This window comes from Ursus arctos, unplaced genomic scaffold (genome assembly GCF_023065955.2).
Source record: "Ursus arctos isolate Adak ecotype North America unplaced genomic scaffold, UrsArc2.0 scaffold_18, whole genome shotgun sequence".
Classification (NCBI taxonomy): Eukaryota; Metazoa; Chordata; class Mammalia; order Carnivora; family Ursidae; genus Ursus; species Ursus arctos.
This window is the reverse complement of record NW_026622852.1, coordinates 29,002,944-29,016,033: the sequence shown is the minus strand read 5'-3', so window position 1 is coordinate 29,016,033 and position 13,090 is coordinate 29,002,944. Positions and strand designations below refer to the sequence as shown.

At 54.9% G+C, this 13,090-nt stretch overlaps 1 protein-coding gene across 1 annotated transcript in view; it reads left to right on the top strand.

Annotated features, from left to right (window-relative positions):
- Nucleotides 1–1,559: 1,559 nt before the first annotated feature.
- The window catches only part of CORO2A (coronin 2A), a 50,573-nt gene continuing 39,042 nt past the window's right edge, over nucleotides 1,560–13,090 (top strand). Inside the window, exon 1 of the mRNA XM_026506158.4 lies at nucleotides 1,560–1,655. The gene's annotated coding sequence lies outside the window, so the exon portion shown is untranslated. The remainder of the gene's footprint in view (nucleotides 1,656–13,090) is intronic.

Here is a 13,090-nt window from a genome sequence, read left to right as displayed (position 1 = left end):
ATCCATGGGGCATCTAGGAAGGCTTCCTGGGGAGGTGATGAACCTGGAAGGAAGGACACCTTGGTTTAGATGGATGGAGATGCTGCCAGAAGAGACCTCCCAGCAGAGAGGAGTGTGTGCACGAAGGTACGCATGTGTGAGTGTGCGAGGGGTGGGGCACGCACCCGAGATACTGGCCCAAGCCCTAGGTGAATTAGGACATTCAGATGCCTCAGCCTTGGAAAGGTGGTGGTGCCCACCCACCCCCAGGAGTAATTAAAAATAAAGGCAATATTGAGCCATATGTATAAGGAACTCCCACAACACTGATTTCGCCATGTGCTTTTCTGAAACATCAAATATCCGACTCATCCTGATACCTGAAGCTCGCATTCAGTCTGAGCAGTGTGGGGAGGGGAGCTTTGCAGACCACACGCAGTGGGGAGGGGAGTGGGGAGGGGACTCCGGGCCGGAGAGTGGCCCAGTGAACAGTGAATGAGTTTCAGGCTTCGGCCCTGGCTATTCTTTCCAAGGAGATACTCAAGAGCCCCCACTTACTTAGCCACTCTAAGTCTCAATCTTCTTACCTGTAAAAGGGGGGTAATAATAGCTACTAAACAAAAGGGTCACTCGGATTAAATGAAATAATACATGTAAAGTACATAGTATGCTCCGTTATTCACTCAAAATTGAGCTGGCTACTGTTCTAGGTGCACAACTGAACAAAACGAAGAGCTCTTCTCAAGAGGGGTGGTGTGGTGAAGTGGCTCTGAGCTCGGGCTTGATGACTTGCTGTGGGATCTACAAGCGAGGTGCTCACCTGTCTGTGCCTCAGCTCTCCCATTTGTAAAATAGGTAATAGAGTAACCGCACAGGCGTGTGCGACGGTCAAGTGAGGTAACGCGTTTAAGGTGCCTAGAACAGTGCCTGGCTCAGGAAGTGTGAGGTGGTAGTGTTATTAAAAGGAGGGGCCTCCCCTTCTCCTCCCCTTGCCTGGTGTGCCCAGGACCCAGAGCCGGCGAGCCCGGGCGGCAGCGCCCCCTCCTGGCTGCCGGGAGAACGGAGTCCTCCCGTTACTGAGCCGCCCTCCCTGCTCTTTTCCTCCCCGCCAGCTGGAAGCCTCAAGAATTTCTCTACCAGCCGGGGTTTACCAAGCGCCACCCCCGCGGCGGGCTCTGCGCGCGCACTTTGCCGGGCCGGTAAATGAAGTCGTCTCATCTAATTCTCCCAACAGCTCTCGGACGCAGAAACAGTTACTGTTTCCATTTCGCCACACTGGAAACGAGGGCTCAGGAGGTCGAGTTCCCTGCCCCGCGGCACGCAGCGAGGGAGCGGCGAGTCCGCGCGTCCCCAGCGTCCGCTTGGTGGCCGGGCAGCCCGCCCCAATCACTGCGGCGTGTGCGCGCCGGTGTGCACGCCTGTTCTGTGCGCGTGCGCGCCTCGAGACCAGTCCCGAGGGCCAGGAGCGCGGTCGGGAGGGTGGGGAAGGAGGGGTGCCCCTGGACCCGGGGCGCGCGGGCGGGGCTCGTGCCCGGCCCCAGCCCCGCCCACCGGCCCCGCCCTCCCGGCTGCGCGGGGAGGAGGCGGCGGCGCCGCGCGCGGGCACTCGGCGGGCGGTGAGGAGCGCGGAGCCGGACGCCGCCACCGCCACCGCCACCTGAGCGGTCGTCATCAAGGTAGGGCGGCGCCGCGCCAGCGGCCGTGCCTTCCCGGTGCGCGCGAAGTGTGCGCGCTGCGCCTCTGGGCTGCAGCGCCCTGGGAGGGATGCGGGGCTCGGCGCGCCGTGGGGGACCCGGCGGGGCGCGGGGGGACGAGGCTTCCGGCACCCCCGCGTGACCTTACAAAGCACTGCTCCTCTCCAGGCCTCAGTTTCCCCATTGGGATAGCGGGCGCAATGGTGGCCCCTTCCGCTCCGCGTAGTTGGCAGAGGCCGCCGTGAGGTCCAGGCTCCCGACGGCTCTTGGCTGGGGTCTGCACTGCCTGCACCGCCCACCCCTCCTGCCCGCACTGAGGACCGCTCACGCTGGGTGTGGCGAGCCGGTCCCGACAGCTCCCCCCACCCCCTTGTGGCCTGGGTGCCCCCGTGAGACCCGTCTGGACGTTCCCCCTCCTGACTCGGGGACCTGCAGGGCCTCAGCTTCCAGGTACAGGAAACTGGAGGAGGCGACAGCGCGAGGTCCCCATCGAGCCCGCCTGGGCATGCAGGGTGGGGCCGTCAGAGCCGGCCCGCCAAGTCTGCCTTGCTGGGGAAGCCCTGAGCTGGGGGTGATGGGACCATTAGTTGTAGACTTGCCTGGACCAGACCCATGAACCCACCAGGATTTAGAGAATGGTGTGGCACGTCCTCTTTCCCTTCCACCAGGTATGATAGGGCTGGATAGGTTCGTGTGTGTGGACCTCAGAGGGGCGACAGTGCCAGGAGAGCTGTATCTGGGTGGGGTTGGGTCTGGGACAGACCACATGTCTGAGGGACTGTGGCTCCAGGCTCTCAGGGTAAAGAAAAAAAAAAAAACAACCTCTGGCATCTGGCCCGGTGGTTCCGTAAGATCCCCCCGGAAGGCCTTGCTGCCCCCATTACACAGGATGGGGAGCTCACTAACTCTAAATAGCTGGAAGCTGCTGGTCCTCTGCTGGGCACAGACAATATCTCCCTCCTCTTCCTCCACCCTGGGGCAATCATCTGGTCCCTTAAGTCTGCTCACTTCCAGGCTGAACAGCCCCAGGCCCAGCACTGTTTCTCCTGCCAGAGCCAAAGGGAGCAAAGCGAAGAGGCAGGAGCTGAGGTGTCTGCCCCAGAGCAAGTAGTAGAGAGCCTGGGGCTGGATCAGAACCCGCCCGCATCAGGGCTGGAATGTGTGCTCTGGGCTTCCCGCACTTGTGGAGAGCCTTTGGCTTAGCAGCCGCCTTAGAACTCTGGGGGGAGGGGTGGAGCCCTAGGAGCCCCTCTCCAGGCCCTTCCTGCCTCCAGTGCCTCTTCCTCATCTTCTGTTGCCTGTCCTGATGGAGGGAGTCGTTTCTGAGAACCAAGCCTGGGCCTTCTGGTCTCTCTTGTCCACTTCATGACCTGCCCCCACCCAAGAGCTTTCGTACTGCCTGGGCAGGCGGTGAGCTCTGTGTCATCAGAGGGATGCGAGCAGAGGCTGGATGAGCTCTTGCTGGGGGTGAACTACCTTTGACTGCAAGTCTGGGATTCTTGGTCTGACTGACAGTGACCATGACCATGCCCTCTGGTTATGGTGGAGCCTCCCAGAACCTGGAGCTAGACCACAAATGAGTATTATTACCCCCTCATAAAAGCAGACTAAGTATATGTAGTGTCACGCGAACATAGCTGCAACACACATGCGTAAGTGCTCCCTAAGTCTCTTGTCGTCTCCACATATGCGTAATCTGGGCTCTGTTTTCCTGCTCAGCATTGCAGCCTGATTTAGGGGCATGGCAGGTTCTGGCTATTACAAAGTCATCCTGTGCTAATAATTTGAAAATGTACTATGGAATTATGGCATGTCCAAGCTGAAAGGGATCTGAAGAAATCATCTCTTCAACCCCCTCATTGTCTAGATAGGCATCCCCTTGCCCCAGAGGGGACATGACTTGTCCAAGTTGACACAGCAAACTAGCAACCAACCCCAGGGATCCTGATTCCAAGACCAGAGTATTTGTTTTTTGGAAAACACATACCATATAGTAAGTGGAAGTAGTCTGCGTTTATTCCTATAAAATTAGCAAAAATAAATACAAAAGGATAAACCTCTCTGCTGGCAAGGCTATGGGGATTCTCCAGCAGCATTTAATTTTGCAGGGCAATCTGGCAGCCTGTTACAAAAGTCCAGGAAAATGATTCTAACTGCCCTTTGCCCCTAGATTCTTATTTTGGGGACTGTACCCTAAGGAAGTAACTATAGAGAGAGGTGAATGCAGTGCTGTTATTTGTAACAAGTTTTCCTATAGCGAAGCTCTTGGTATTTTATCTGAGGTTTAATAAACATGATATTTGAAAAGTACAGCTTAAAAAATAGTAGCATTAAAGCTTCCATTGCTGGAATCCGGCCAACATAAAAGCAGCGTGGTCCAGAGGAAAGCCCATAAGACTAACCTCAGTAGGCATGGATTCCAGGATGACCTCTTCATGTACCCCACTGTGTGACCTTGGGTCAGTCCTTCCCCCCCTTTTTTTCTTAAGATTTTATTTATTTATTTATTTGAGAGCACAACGAGCACGAGCGGGGTGAGGGGCAGAGGGAGAGTTTCGAGAAGCAGACTCCCCACTAAGCAAGGGAGCCCAATGCAGGGCCCAATCCCAGGACCCCAGGATCATGACCGGAGCCGAAGGCAGATGCCCAACCAACTGAGCCACCCAGGCATCCCCCCATTTCCTTTCTGACCTCACTTTCCCCATCTGTGAAATAGGGTAGATTCAGTGATTGCTGAATTTCTTTCAGCTCCAACAACCTGCCTTGGGGACCGAACAGATCTCTGTAACTGAAGCCTTTATTGGAACAGTGAACACGGTGATAACCAAAGAATGTTCTAGCCTCCCCCCCGCCCCCCCATCATTAAAAGAATCCTCTTAGAGGCAGGCAGCTAGCCTTTTTCCCCTGGGAAGGGGCTTCATTCAGCATTAGACTTTTGTTACTTCTAAATGGCCAGAACCTGGATTGTTATAGAGTGTAGTGTGGCTTTGTTTTTATTTTTCTTTGCCAGATATCAGGGGATAGAGATTTTTCAGGAAAACCAGAAAATAGTGCAGCAGGATCTTCTGTTGTTATTTTAAGTCTATAGGCTGTGCCTTCCCTCCTTCAGACCAGGTTGGAGGTGCTTTGCAGTCACACCTCGTATGCAGGGCCAGGAGTAGGTGACTTCACTTCTGTGAACAAACATTTATTGGGCACCTACTGTGTACTAGGCCTTGAGGTGCCTCCGAAAGTCCTGTAGGTTGCCATGAGAAATATCTTAGATTAAACTATGTGAAATGGCCAATATCTGACCGGGTTTTTTTTTTTTTTTTAAGATTTTATGTCTTTATTTGACAGAGCACACAAGTAGGCAGAATGGCAGGCAGAGGGAGAGGGAGAAGCAGGCTCCCCACTGAGCAGAGACCCCCCAACACGGGGCTCGATCCCAGGGCCCTGGGATCATGACCTGGGCTGAAGGCAGACGCTTAACCGACTAAGCCACCCAGGCGCCCTATTCTCCCCATTGTACAGATGAGGACACTGAGGCCCAGAGAGGTAGGGCAGTTTGCAGGGGTCATGCATTTGAAGCCCTGTCATCTAGCTCCAGTGTCCAGAGCCTTCATCACCGTGCTACCTGGATGTCAGTTGGTGGGTTCCCGTGAGCCCCCGCCCCACTCACCCCGCGCGGCTTCGGTTCAGAGAGAGGGAAGGTGAGGCTCTTGTGCAGCATCTCTCACCTCGTTGGGAGCGGATCTGTGCGGGCTCATTCTACTAAGAAGAAATAGGATGCTGAGAACTCGCGCAGGACTGATGCGGCAGCTGCTTTCAGTCTGGCCTTGAGCCCAGAGTTTGCAGGGGGCTGGCAAGTGGCGTGACCCCGCCCACAGGGGGCGCCCTCGGCCGCAGGGCTGGGCTGCCGGGGCAGGCCCGCATGCCCTGAGCTCCAGAGTTGCAGCCCTCCTGCGGGCCCTGGGTGGGAGGTGGCCCGGAGATGGGTACGGAGAATTTGGGGCTCTGCCAGGCCTGAGGCCCCCTGGGAGTTGTCTCCTGCACTCTGACTGTGCATTTATTTCTGGCTCTGGTGCCCGCAAACTCCTGGGCCCGCCTGCTGCTAGGGATGCAGTCCTGGCCTCCAGTCCCAGCACGGCTACCAGGGGAGCCTTGGGCCAGGGTCTTCCCCACCCCCCCCACCCCGCCCCACCTGCAAAATGGCATCATAATGGTGCCAGCTGCAGGATGAAGTGAGGCGTAGGTGGCAAGTGCTGGCACACGGAGGTGCTCAGTAGATGGGCAACTTCTGTTGCTGTCCCTAAGGCTGCCCCAGGGTGTTGGCTCAGGCTGGGGGATTGAGCCTGCCCCGGCCAGAGCGCCTCCACAGCACTGCCCTGCACACCTGGCTGAACCAGGTAGGGCCCAGCCAGCGCAAGAGGAGACAGAAATGAACCTGGGGCAGTGGCCTGCAGTCCAGGATTGCAGACAACAAAAGACGCAGTGGAACAGAGGAAGCCACGCCTCTGAGGAGGGAGACCTGACCTGGCCCATAACGTGCTCTGTAGGCAAGTCATGTCCCTTCTTCATGCCCCTTGTTCTCAGCTATAAAGAGGCGAGACTGTTTCCTGCCTTGATGATGTAAGGGTCTTCATCCGGGCACCCATCTACGGAGACTTCCCTTTGCTTGTGCATATGGATGGAGAGAAACCAGACCCATCCCTGCCTGCAAGGGCACGCGGCCGGAGGGTGGGGGCGGGGGCTCCGGCTCTGATAGGGAAGCCCAGGGGCTGTGGCCCTCAAAGAGGGGCAGCTAACCTAGCCTAGGGTGGGCTGGAGGTGGGGAAGACTCCTGGAGGAGGTGATGTCCAGCTGGGTTGTTAGTGGGATGGGAGTTGGCCAGACATTGGAAGGGAGGAAAGCAAAGAAGGTCATTGGGTAAATGGCCCACCTCTCTGAGCCCCAGCCTCTTCCTCTGTAGAATGGCTCAAACGTAGATACCTGCTTTGCCTAATTTATAGGGTGGTTGTGAGGCTTAACGTTGGATAAAGAGCGTGGAAGTGCCTTTGAACTATAAAATGTCAGGCACCTGTTCGTTGTTGTTTATTGTGATGTCTAGAGCCCCTGGGGGTTTGGGAAGTACAGGGCCAGCATCCTTCTGGGTCTCAGAGAATATCCGGCAGACCTTTTAAAAGGCCTCCATCAAACCCAATGGACAGACAGCCTCTATTCACCTCCTACCCCTTGATTTAAGAGCTCAAGAGTATGTCTCTACCGGGGTGTGGCGCTGCTTAGAGGGAGCCCCGAGGACAGCCGTGACCCAGTCACAGCCCTGTCTGGTGAGGAGAGCAAGTGCCTGCAGAAAGCCATCCGGCCGTAAGCACGGGCCAGGCCTCAGCACCTGGGTGAGAGGGGCTAAGGGACATGCCAAGGGAAGGGGTGGAAGACGGGAGTGCCGTGAGATCGCTGAGGAGAAACGGTTCTGGGTCGAGGAGGTCCACGAGGTCACGTTAAGTGGAAAAGTGAGGAAGAGAACAGTATGTGGGGTGGGTTTGACTGTGGGAGAAGAACGTATCTACACACTTGTGAATATGGGAAAATAGACACACACACATCAAGCTGGTTGATTATCACTGTCACTTTTGTCTTTTCTCTATTTTGAAATTTTTACATGCTATTTGACATTTATTTCTAGGACAAGTTGTCCGTATGTAATATATGTGACAGTATAACGTAGATAGTGTTAACAGTCTGACATCAGCAGGCTGAAGGGTTCAAGGAGGCACCCAGAGCACACGGCCTTGGGTGAGGCCTGGATGATAGCCCCCTGGCTGGCGTTCCAGGACAGTTGAGAGCAGAGGCCAGGGATGGATTGATGGAGGCGTCACTGAAGGAGAGGTCCCTGGGATAGGTGCTAGGACTCTTGTTGGGACAGAGACCGGGGTTGGAGGGGGCTGCAAGCACAGTCAGCATGGTGAGCAGACTGTCCAAGCCAGGGACCGCAGGCTACATCAGCAGGAGCACAGGGTCAGATCCAGAAAGGTAAGGTTCCCCTGGCGTTTGCCCCCCACCCCTCCGGAGTGGGACTGGGACAGCAGGGACAGGCCCAGAGGGCCCGCTGGCTAGGGCAGGGCCTGTGGCTTCAGGTTCCACCTCAGTATGCCAGACCCCGGCAGACCCTCTGCCCTCAACGATGCGCTTTCTTGGTCTTTGGTCCATGGGGCTCTCATATGCCTTCCCAGCTCTTCGCAATGGAGGTAAAGAAACTAAGCTACTGTCACATTTTATTGACTACACGGTACCATCCGTTGTGAGATATACCATTATTTTATAATCCATTAAGAAAAAAAAATAGCAAACTATAAGTTGCATCCCAGTTTCAGAGATGTTAAATGTTAAAAAACTGTGTCTTAGAATCAATCAGATATATGACATGCAGTAGGCCCCACACTAGACTTAATGTACCTATACTCATTTAATTCTCTATCAACCTCCTGGCCAGATATTCCTGTCCACGTTTTTACAGATCAGGAAACAGGGGCCCAGAGAGGTTAAGTGATTTTTGCAAAGTCACACAGCCAGCAAAAGATAAAGCTGGGATTTGAACCCATCCGTCACTTTTTCCTCCTCCACCCCACAAAGAAAAAGTTCCTGAGTGCTGGCCCTTAGGAAGAAGAAAGTGTTTACGCTGCAGCGTGAACATACGCCAGTTCAGAGTTCGGAAATGCCCCAGTGGACTGGTCATTAAACACCCAGGGCTGTGAGTCATGGGGGGAGCCTCGAGGGGAGCTGGAGAGATAATGGACAGGGAAGAGCTCTGAGAGCTTGTTGGCTGGGTCATTAGCTCATCCTCGTTATGATCATTACCAGGAGTAGGTTGACCTAGGGCCCACCCTGGAGAGAGACCACAGAGACCTGCCCCACACAGATTATCCTAGAGCCTCACCCCGAAAAGGCCCTTTCATTCATTTCCTACAAAGTTATTTTTCAATTTGTGAATTGAGAATGAGACCTTTATTCATGTATGGGTCACCGAGTGCCTGTGAAGCCCAGCTCGGTGCGAGGGATACAGAACAGAGCAGAGCAGACCGAGGTGCTGTCCCGGGGGGCTCACAGACCAGAGGAGACGGGCGGTAATCCTGAAGGCTCACAAAACCTGTCCCGGGTTACTGGACGCAAGAAACAGGCCTCACAGCCAGTGGATGTCGCACGGCCCAGATGCCGTCCCTGGAGCTGGCCTTTCGGAAAGGCTGGATCCGAGCATGGCGACAGGGTCGAGGCTGCACCGAATGGGTCATGTCGCCCCGGAGAGCAGTCCGTGGTACCAGGCTCTCTCCTGGGGCCTGACAGGGGTGCTCCAACACCCCGTCCAACAGGGGAGCTGACAAAGGCCTGGTCACATCTGGCAGATGACAGGGGAGGCTGCGTTCAGCACGGGGCGCTTGAATGAGTGACTTTGGAAACAGATGGAACATTTTCACGTGATGACAAAGTGCGGGGTGTGGCTGAGGGAAGGGGGTGACTGAGGACAAGGAAAGCAGGTCATCTGGAGATGATAGGGTCCTTGTACGGGGGAAGCTGAGGCTGGAGAGGATCTGGGACTCGTCCGAGGTCACACAGTGAGACAGTGGCTCTGCTGGTATGGTTTGCTGTGCTGTGGGTTCCAGACTTCAGAGGGTGGTTCCTTCCCTCTGTCTTCCTTGGGAGATGAGAACCTGATGCTGCTGGGTCTGCATACGGCCTGGGCTAGGGGTCAGGAAGGCTGGGGTTGGGGGGAGGGCTGTGGCCAGCCAGGGGGTGGACAGGAATGTGTGCGGGAAGACTCCAAAAGCGTGCAGGAAGACTCCAAAAGAGGGAGCAGCTAAGCTGAACCTCGTCGCAGCTGCATGTGCAGGGAGCTGGGAGGGACTTACTGGCAGAGGAACCAGTGCCAGCCGGGGGCTGGTGGTGGGAAGCAAGCCGAGCCTCTCTGGGATGTGGCGAGCATACCGTCCAGTTTGGCTCAGTCTAGGGAATAGTATCAGGTCCTGGGCAGTTGCCAAGGGCAGGGAGGTGGGAGCAGCCTGGCCTGGCAGGGGGAGTGTTTCTTCATTGACACTGTTGAGAGTTGCAGGCATCTCATGATAATAAAAAGTCAGACTTTTAGTCGATCTTATTATTGTTTTTAAGTTGTCTGTAGAAAATGCACCCCCTTATTGTCTGCACCCAGGCCTACTGCCCTTGTCTGCCCGCTCTCTCTCCCCCACCGTGCCTCACCTCTTTTCTTGGTTTACTCCTGGGCCACACCTCGGCTTTGAGTGCCCAGCTGAGAAGCCGTGGAAGGTTCTGGAAGAAGGGATGCTTCTGTCTCACGGTCGCCCAAGTGGGACTCCGCTTAGGAGAAGTCAGGTAGGGAGATTAGAAAGACAGCCTGGAGGAGGTGAGAAGGTTGTGGGAGAGCAGGAGGATGAGAGCAGGGGAGAATAGAGCTGTAGAGACAGGAGCAGGATTTCGGGCACGCCTCAGAAGGCCCGGAGCCCACGTCCGCAGCTGTTCCCCACCGCACCAGGCCAAGGCCGGCTCGTCGGAGGGACCACCGGGCTGCAGGGCCTCCAAGTCCTGCAGTGTCCGGAGCTGTGGTTGGCAGGACAGGCAGACTCCTCGGGCCCTAGGAGCAGCCCCAGATCTCATTCCGCTACACAAAACCTTCCAGAGTGTAAGGATAGCAATAACGCCCCTTGGGGGTAACTTCCCAGCCTGCAGACATCAGTGGGACCTCATGGGGATACAGACAACGGCCCATGAGCTAGGTCTGATTAGTCCCATTTTACAGATGAGGAACCAAAGCTTCCGAGTGAAGCGGAGTGACTCCTGGAACCGGGGCCTACTGATGGCTCCATGCCCCCCCCCCCCCCCGCATCCTGATAGCACTCGTAACTTGACTGGGACACACACCTCCATGCCACCCCCAGCCACCCTCAGAGCCAGCGGGTGACCTCACGCCGCAGGGGATACAGCTGCAGAGGGCTGAGAGCTGCAGGGGCCCAAGAACGGCCCAGTGAGGGGCTGGCCTGTGGCTGGGACACGGAAGCAGCCGGTTTTAGCATCAAGAACTAGAGATTTGCGTTCTCTCTGGGACCTGCCACTGACCAGCCAGGTGACCTTGGACCAGTTACATCCTTTCCCCAGTCCTTGCTTCCTCGCCTGGAAAGAGAGGGGGTTAGACTAGCTGATCTCTGCCATCCTCTGCAGCCTGAAAATCCTGATGGTCTCCGCAGCTTCTGTTCTGGTGGCCTCCCGAGTGAGGGATGCCAGACCCTCGGGGTGCAGGGAAGCATATTAGCTAAGAGAAAATCATTCAGCTTTGCTCACGTTTGGCAGGTGCAGACCCTCCGACACCACTCAGGCCGTCGGACAGCCTCGTGCCTCGTGTCTCCAAATGTCTCTGGAGAGAAGGGGAAAGCCCTCGGAGAAAGGATGGCAAGGACGCCCCTACTCTTTGTTTTCAGGAGTTTAGTACCGTTCATTTAACCTGGTTAATGAATCCAGGTTAATCCAGACTAATTAATCCAGATTGGATTTGTGGATTATATTAACTAGTTTGAACTAAACTAATCCTCACAAAATGGAGAAGTGGTTTTAGAAGATTACTGTCTGGGGGCGCCTGGGTGGCTCAGTTAGTTAAGCGTCTGCCTTCGGCTCAGGTCATGATCCTGGGGTCCTGGGATCGAGTCTCATGTTGGGCTCCCTGCTCAGCGGGGAGTCTGCTTGTCTCTCTCCTTCTGCCTGCTGCTCCACCTGCTTGTGCTCTGTCTCTGTCTTTCTGTCAAATAAATGAATAATACCTTAAAAAAAAAAAAGACGATTCCTATCTGAACAGTGGGTTGGTAGTGGTTCTAATAATACGAGTACGAGCGGACAAGAAATTAACACTTGCGTTTCCGGGCATGATCACGTCGGCAGCCACAAGACAAGGAAAAAAAAACAAAACCATGACAAGCTAAGAAGTCAGCCCAAGACGTTTTTAAATTGTGAGGGACAGCATTTGAAATACAGCTTTAGAGTCACTCCGGTTAGTGGCGAATCTCGCCTCGTGTGTGTGTTGTACGGCTCCTGGTAATAGTTACTCGTATAAGATATAAAATATTGGTGGGCTGGGGCTCATTTTTTTTTCTCTTTGGAAAGAGTAAATGATTAAAAAAAAAAGCCCCCCTACTCTAACGTCCTGGTCTTTTTCTGTGCAGCTGCCACTTCTGACAAATCACCGCGTTTGTGATCGAACGTTGTTCAGTGGAGTATGATTTCTCCATTTTTCTACCTGTTCCCAGGGCAGTGACCCCATGGCTACCTCTGGGCCCACAGAGCCCAGCACAGGGGTCTGTCTCCAGCTGGAGACATGGAAAATGTAGGGTGAGTCGATGTGCTCCGATTTGCCTTTCCCGTTATGGGGCTGCTGCCATGCTGACCTTTCTAGCAGCAAAGACTTAGGGTCTGTCTCCCCTCCTGACCCTAAGGAGCCCCGTCCTTCCCAGCCTAAACCACAGTCTGGAGAAATGCAGCCCACCTTTCAAAGGTCTGAGTCTCAGGAGGGTCCAGCTAGGGTGAATGATCACCCCCCACCCCGGGCTTACAATTAGAAGACTTCTTCCCCAGCCATGCTTGGAATTTGTCCTTCTGAGAACAGCAACACAGATAAGGAAAAAATACTTGGTACTGTATCCAGGCACAGGATCAAAGGAAACTTTGTTCCATGTCTTAGAGGACTCTCCCAGGGTGGGGTGCCAGAAATCCAGATCCCATTCCTGGTTCTGCCCTTCAGGGATGTCCCTGGACAAGCTGACTCAGTTTCGCTTTCTGTACCCCATGAGTTCTTGAGGTCTGGCCAGTGCTACTATTCTAAGAAGTGAATCTGGGATCTTTTGGGGGTACCTGCTCTATTGAGTGGTTCTCAGCCTCTATCTGGAGTATTTGTTTTTGTTTTTGTTTTTTAAGATTTTATTTATTTATTTGACAGAGATAGAGACAGCCAGCAAGAGAGGGAACACAAGCAGGGGGATTGGGAGAGGAAGAAGCAGGCTCATAGCGGAGGAGCCTGATGTGGGGCTCGATCCCATAACACCGGGATCACACCCTGAGCCGAAGGCAGACGCTTAACCGCTGTGCCACCCAGGCGCCCCACTATCTGGAGTATTTGAGTACGGTCTGGGTTCCAACCTGGGTGAGAGATGGGGACAACTTGGAACATTATAGGGAGAAGATGGGAAACTTGGTCACACAAGGAACTTCCCTACCTGAGTGGAGCCATTGCAGGGGCACGTGGCCAGGGGCCTCAGATCTCTGAAGGGTTGTCATGGGGCGAAGGCAGTGGATGCTGTTTGTGGGGCTCAAGGGACGGAGGCAGGGCAGGAGGGAAAGTGTGGATTTCCTCTCAGGAGAAGAAGGCAGTCTGACAGTTGAGTTGCTCTGTC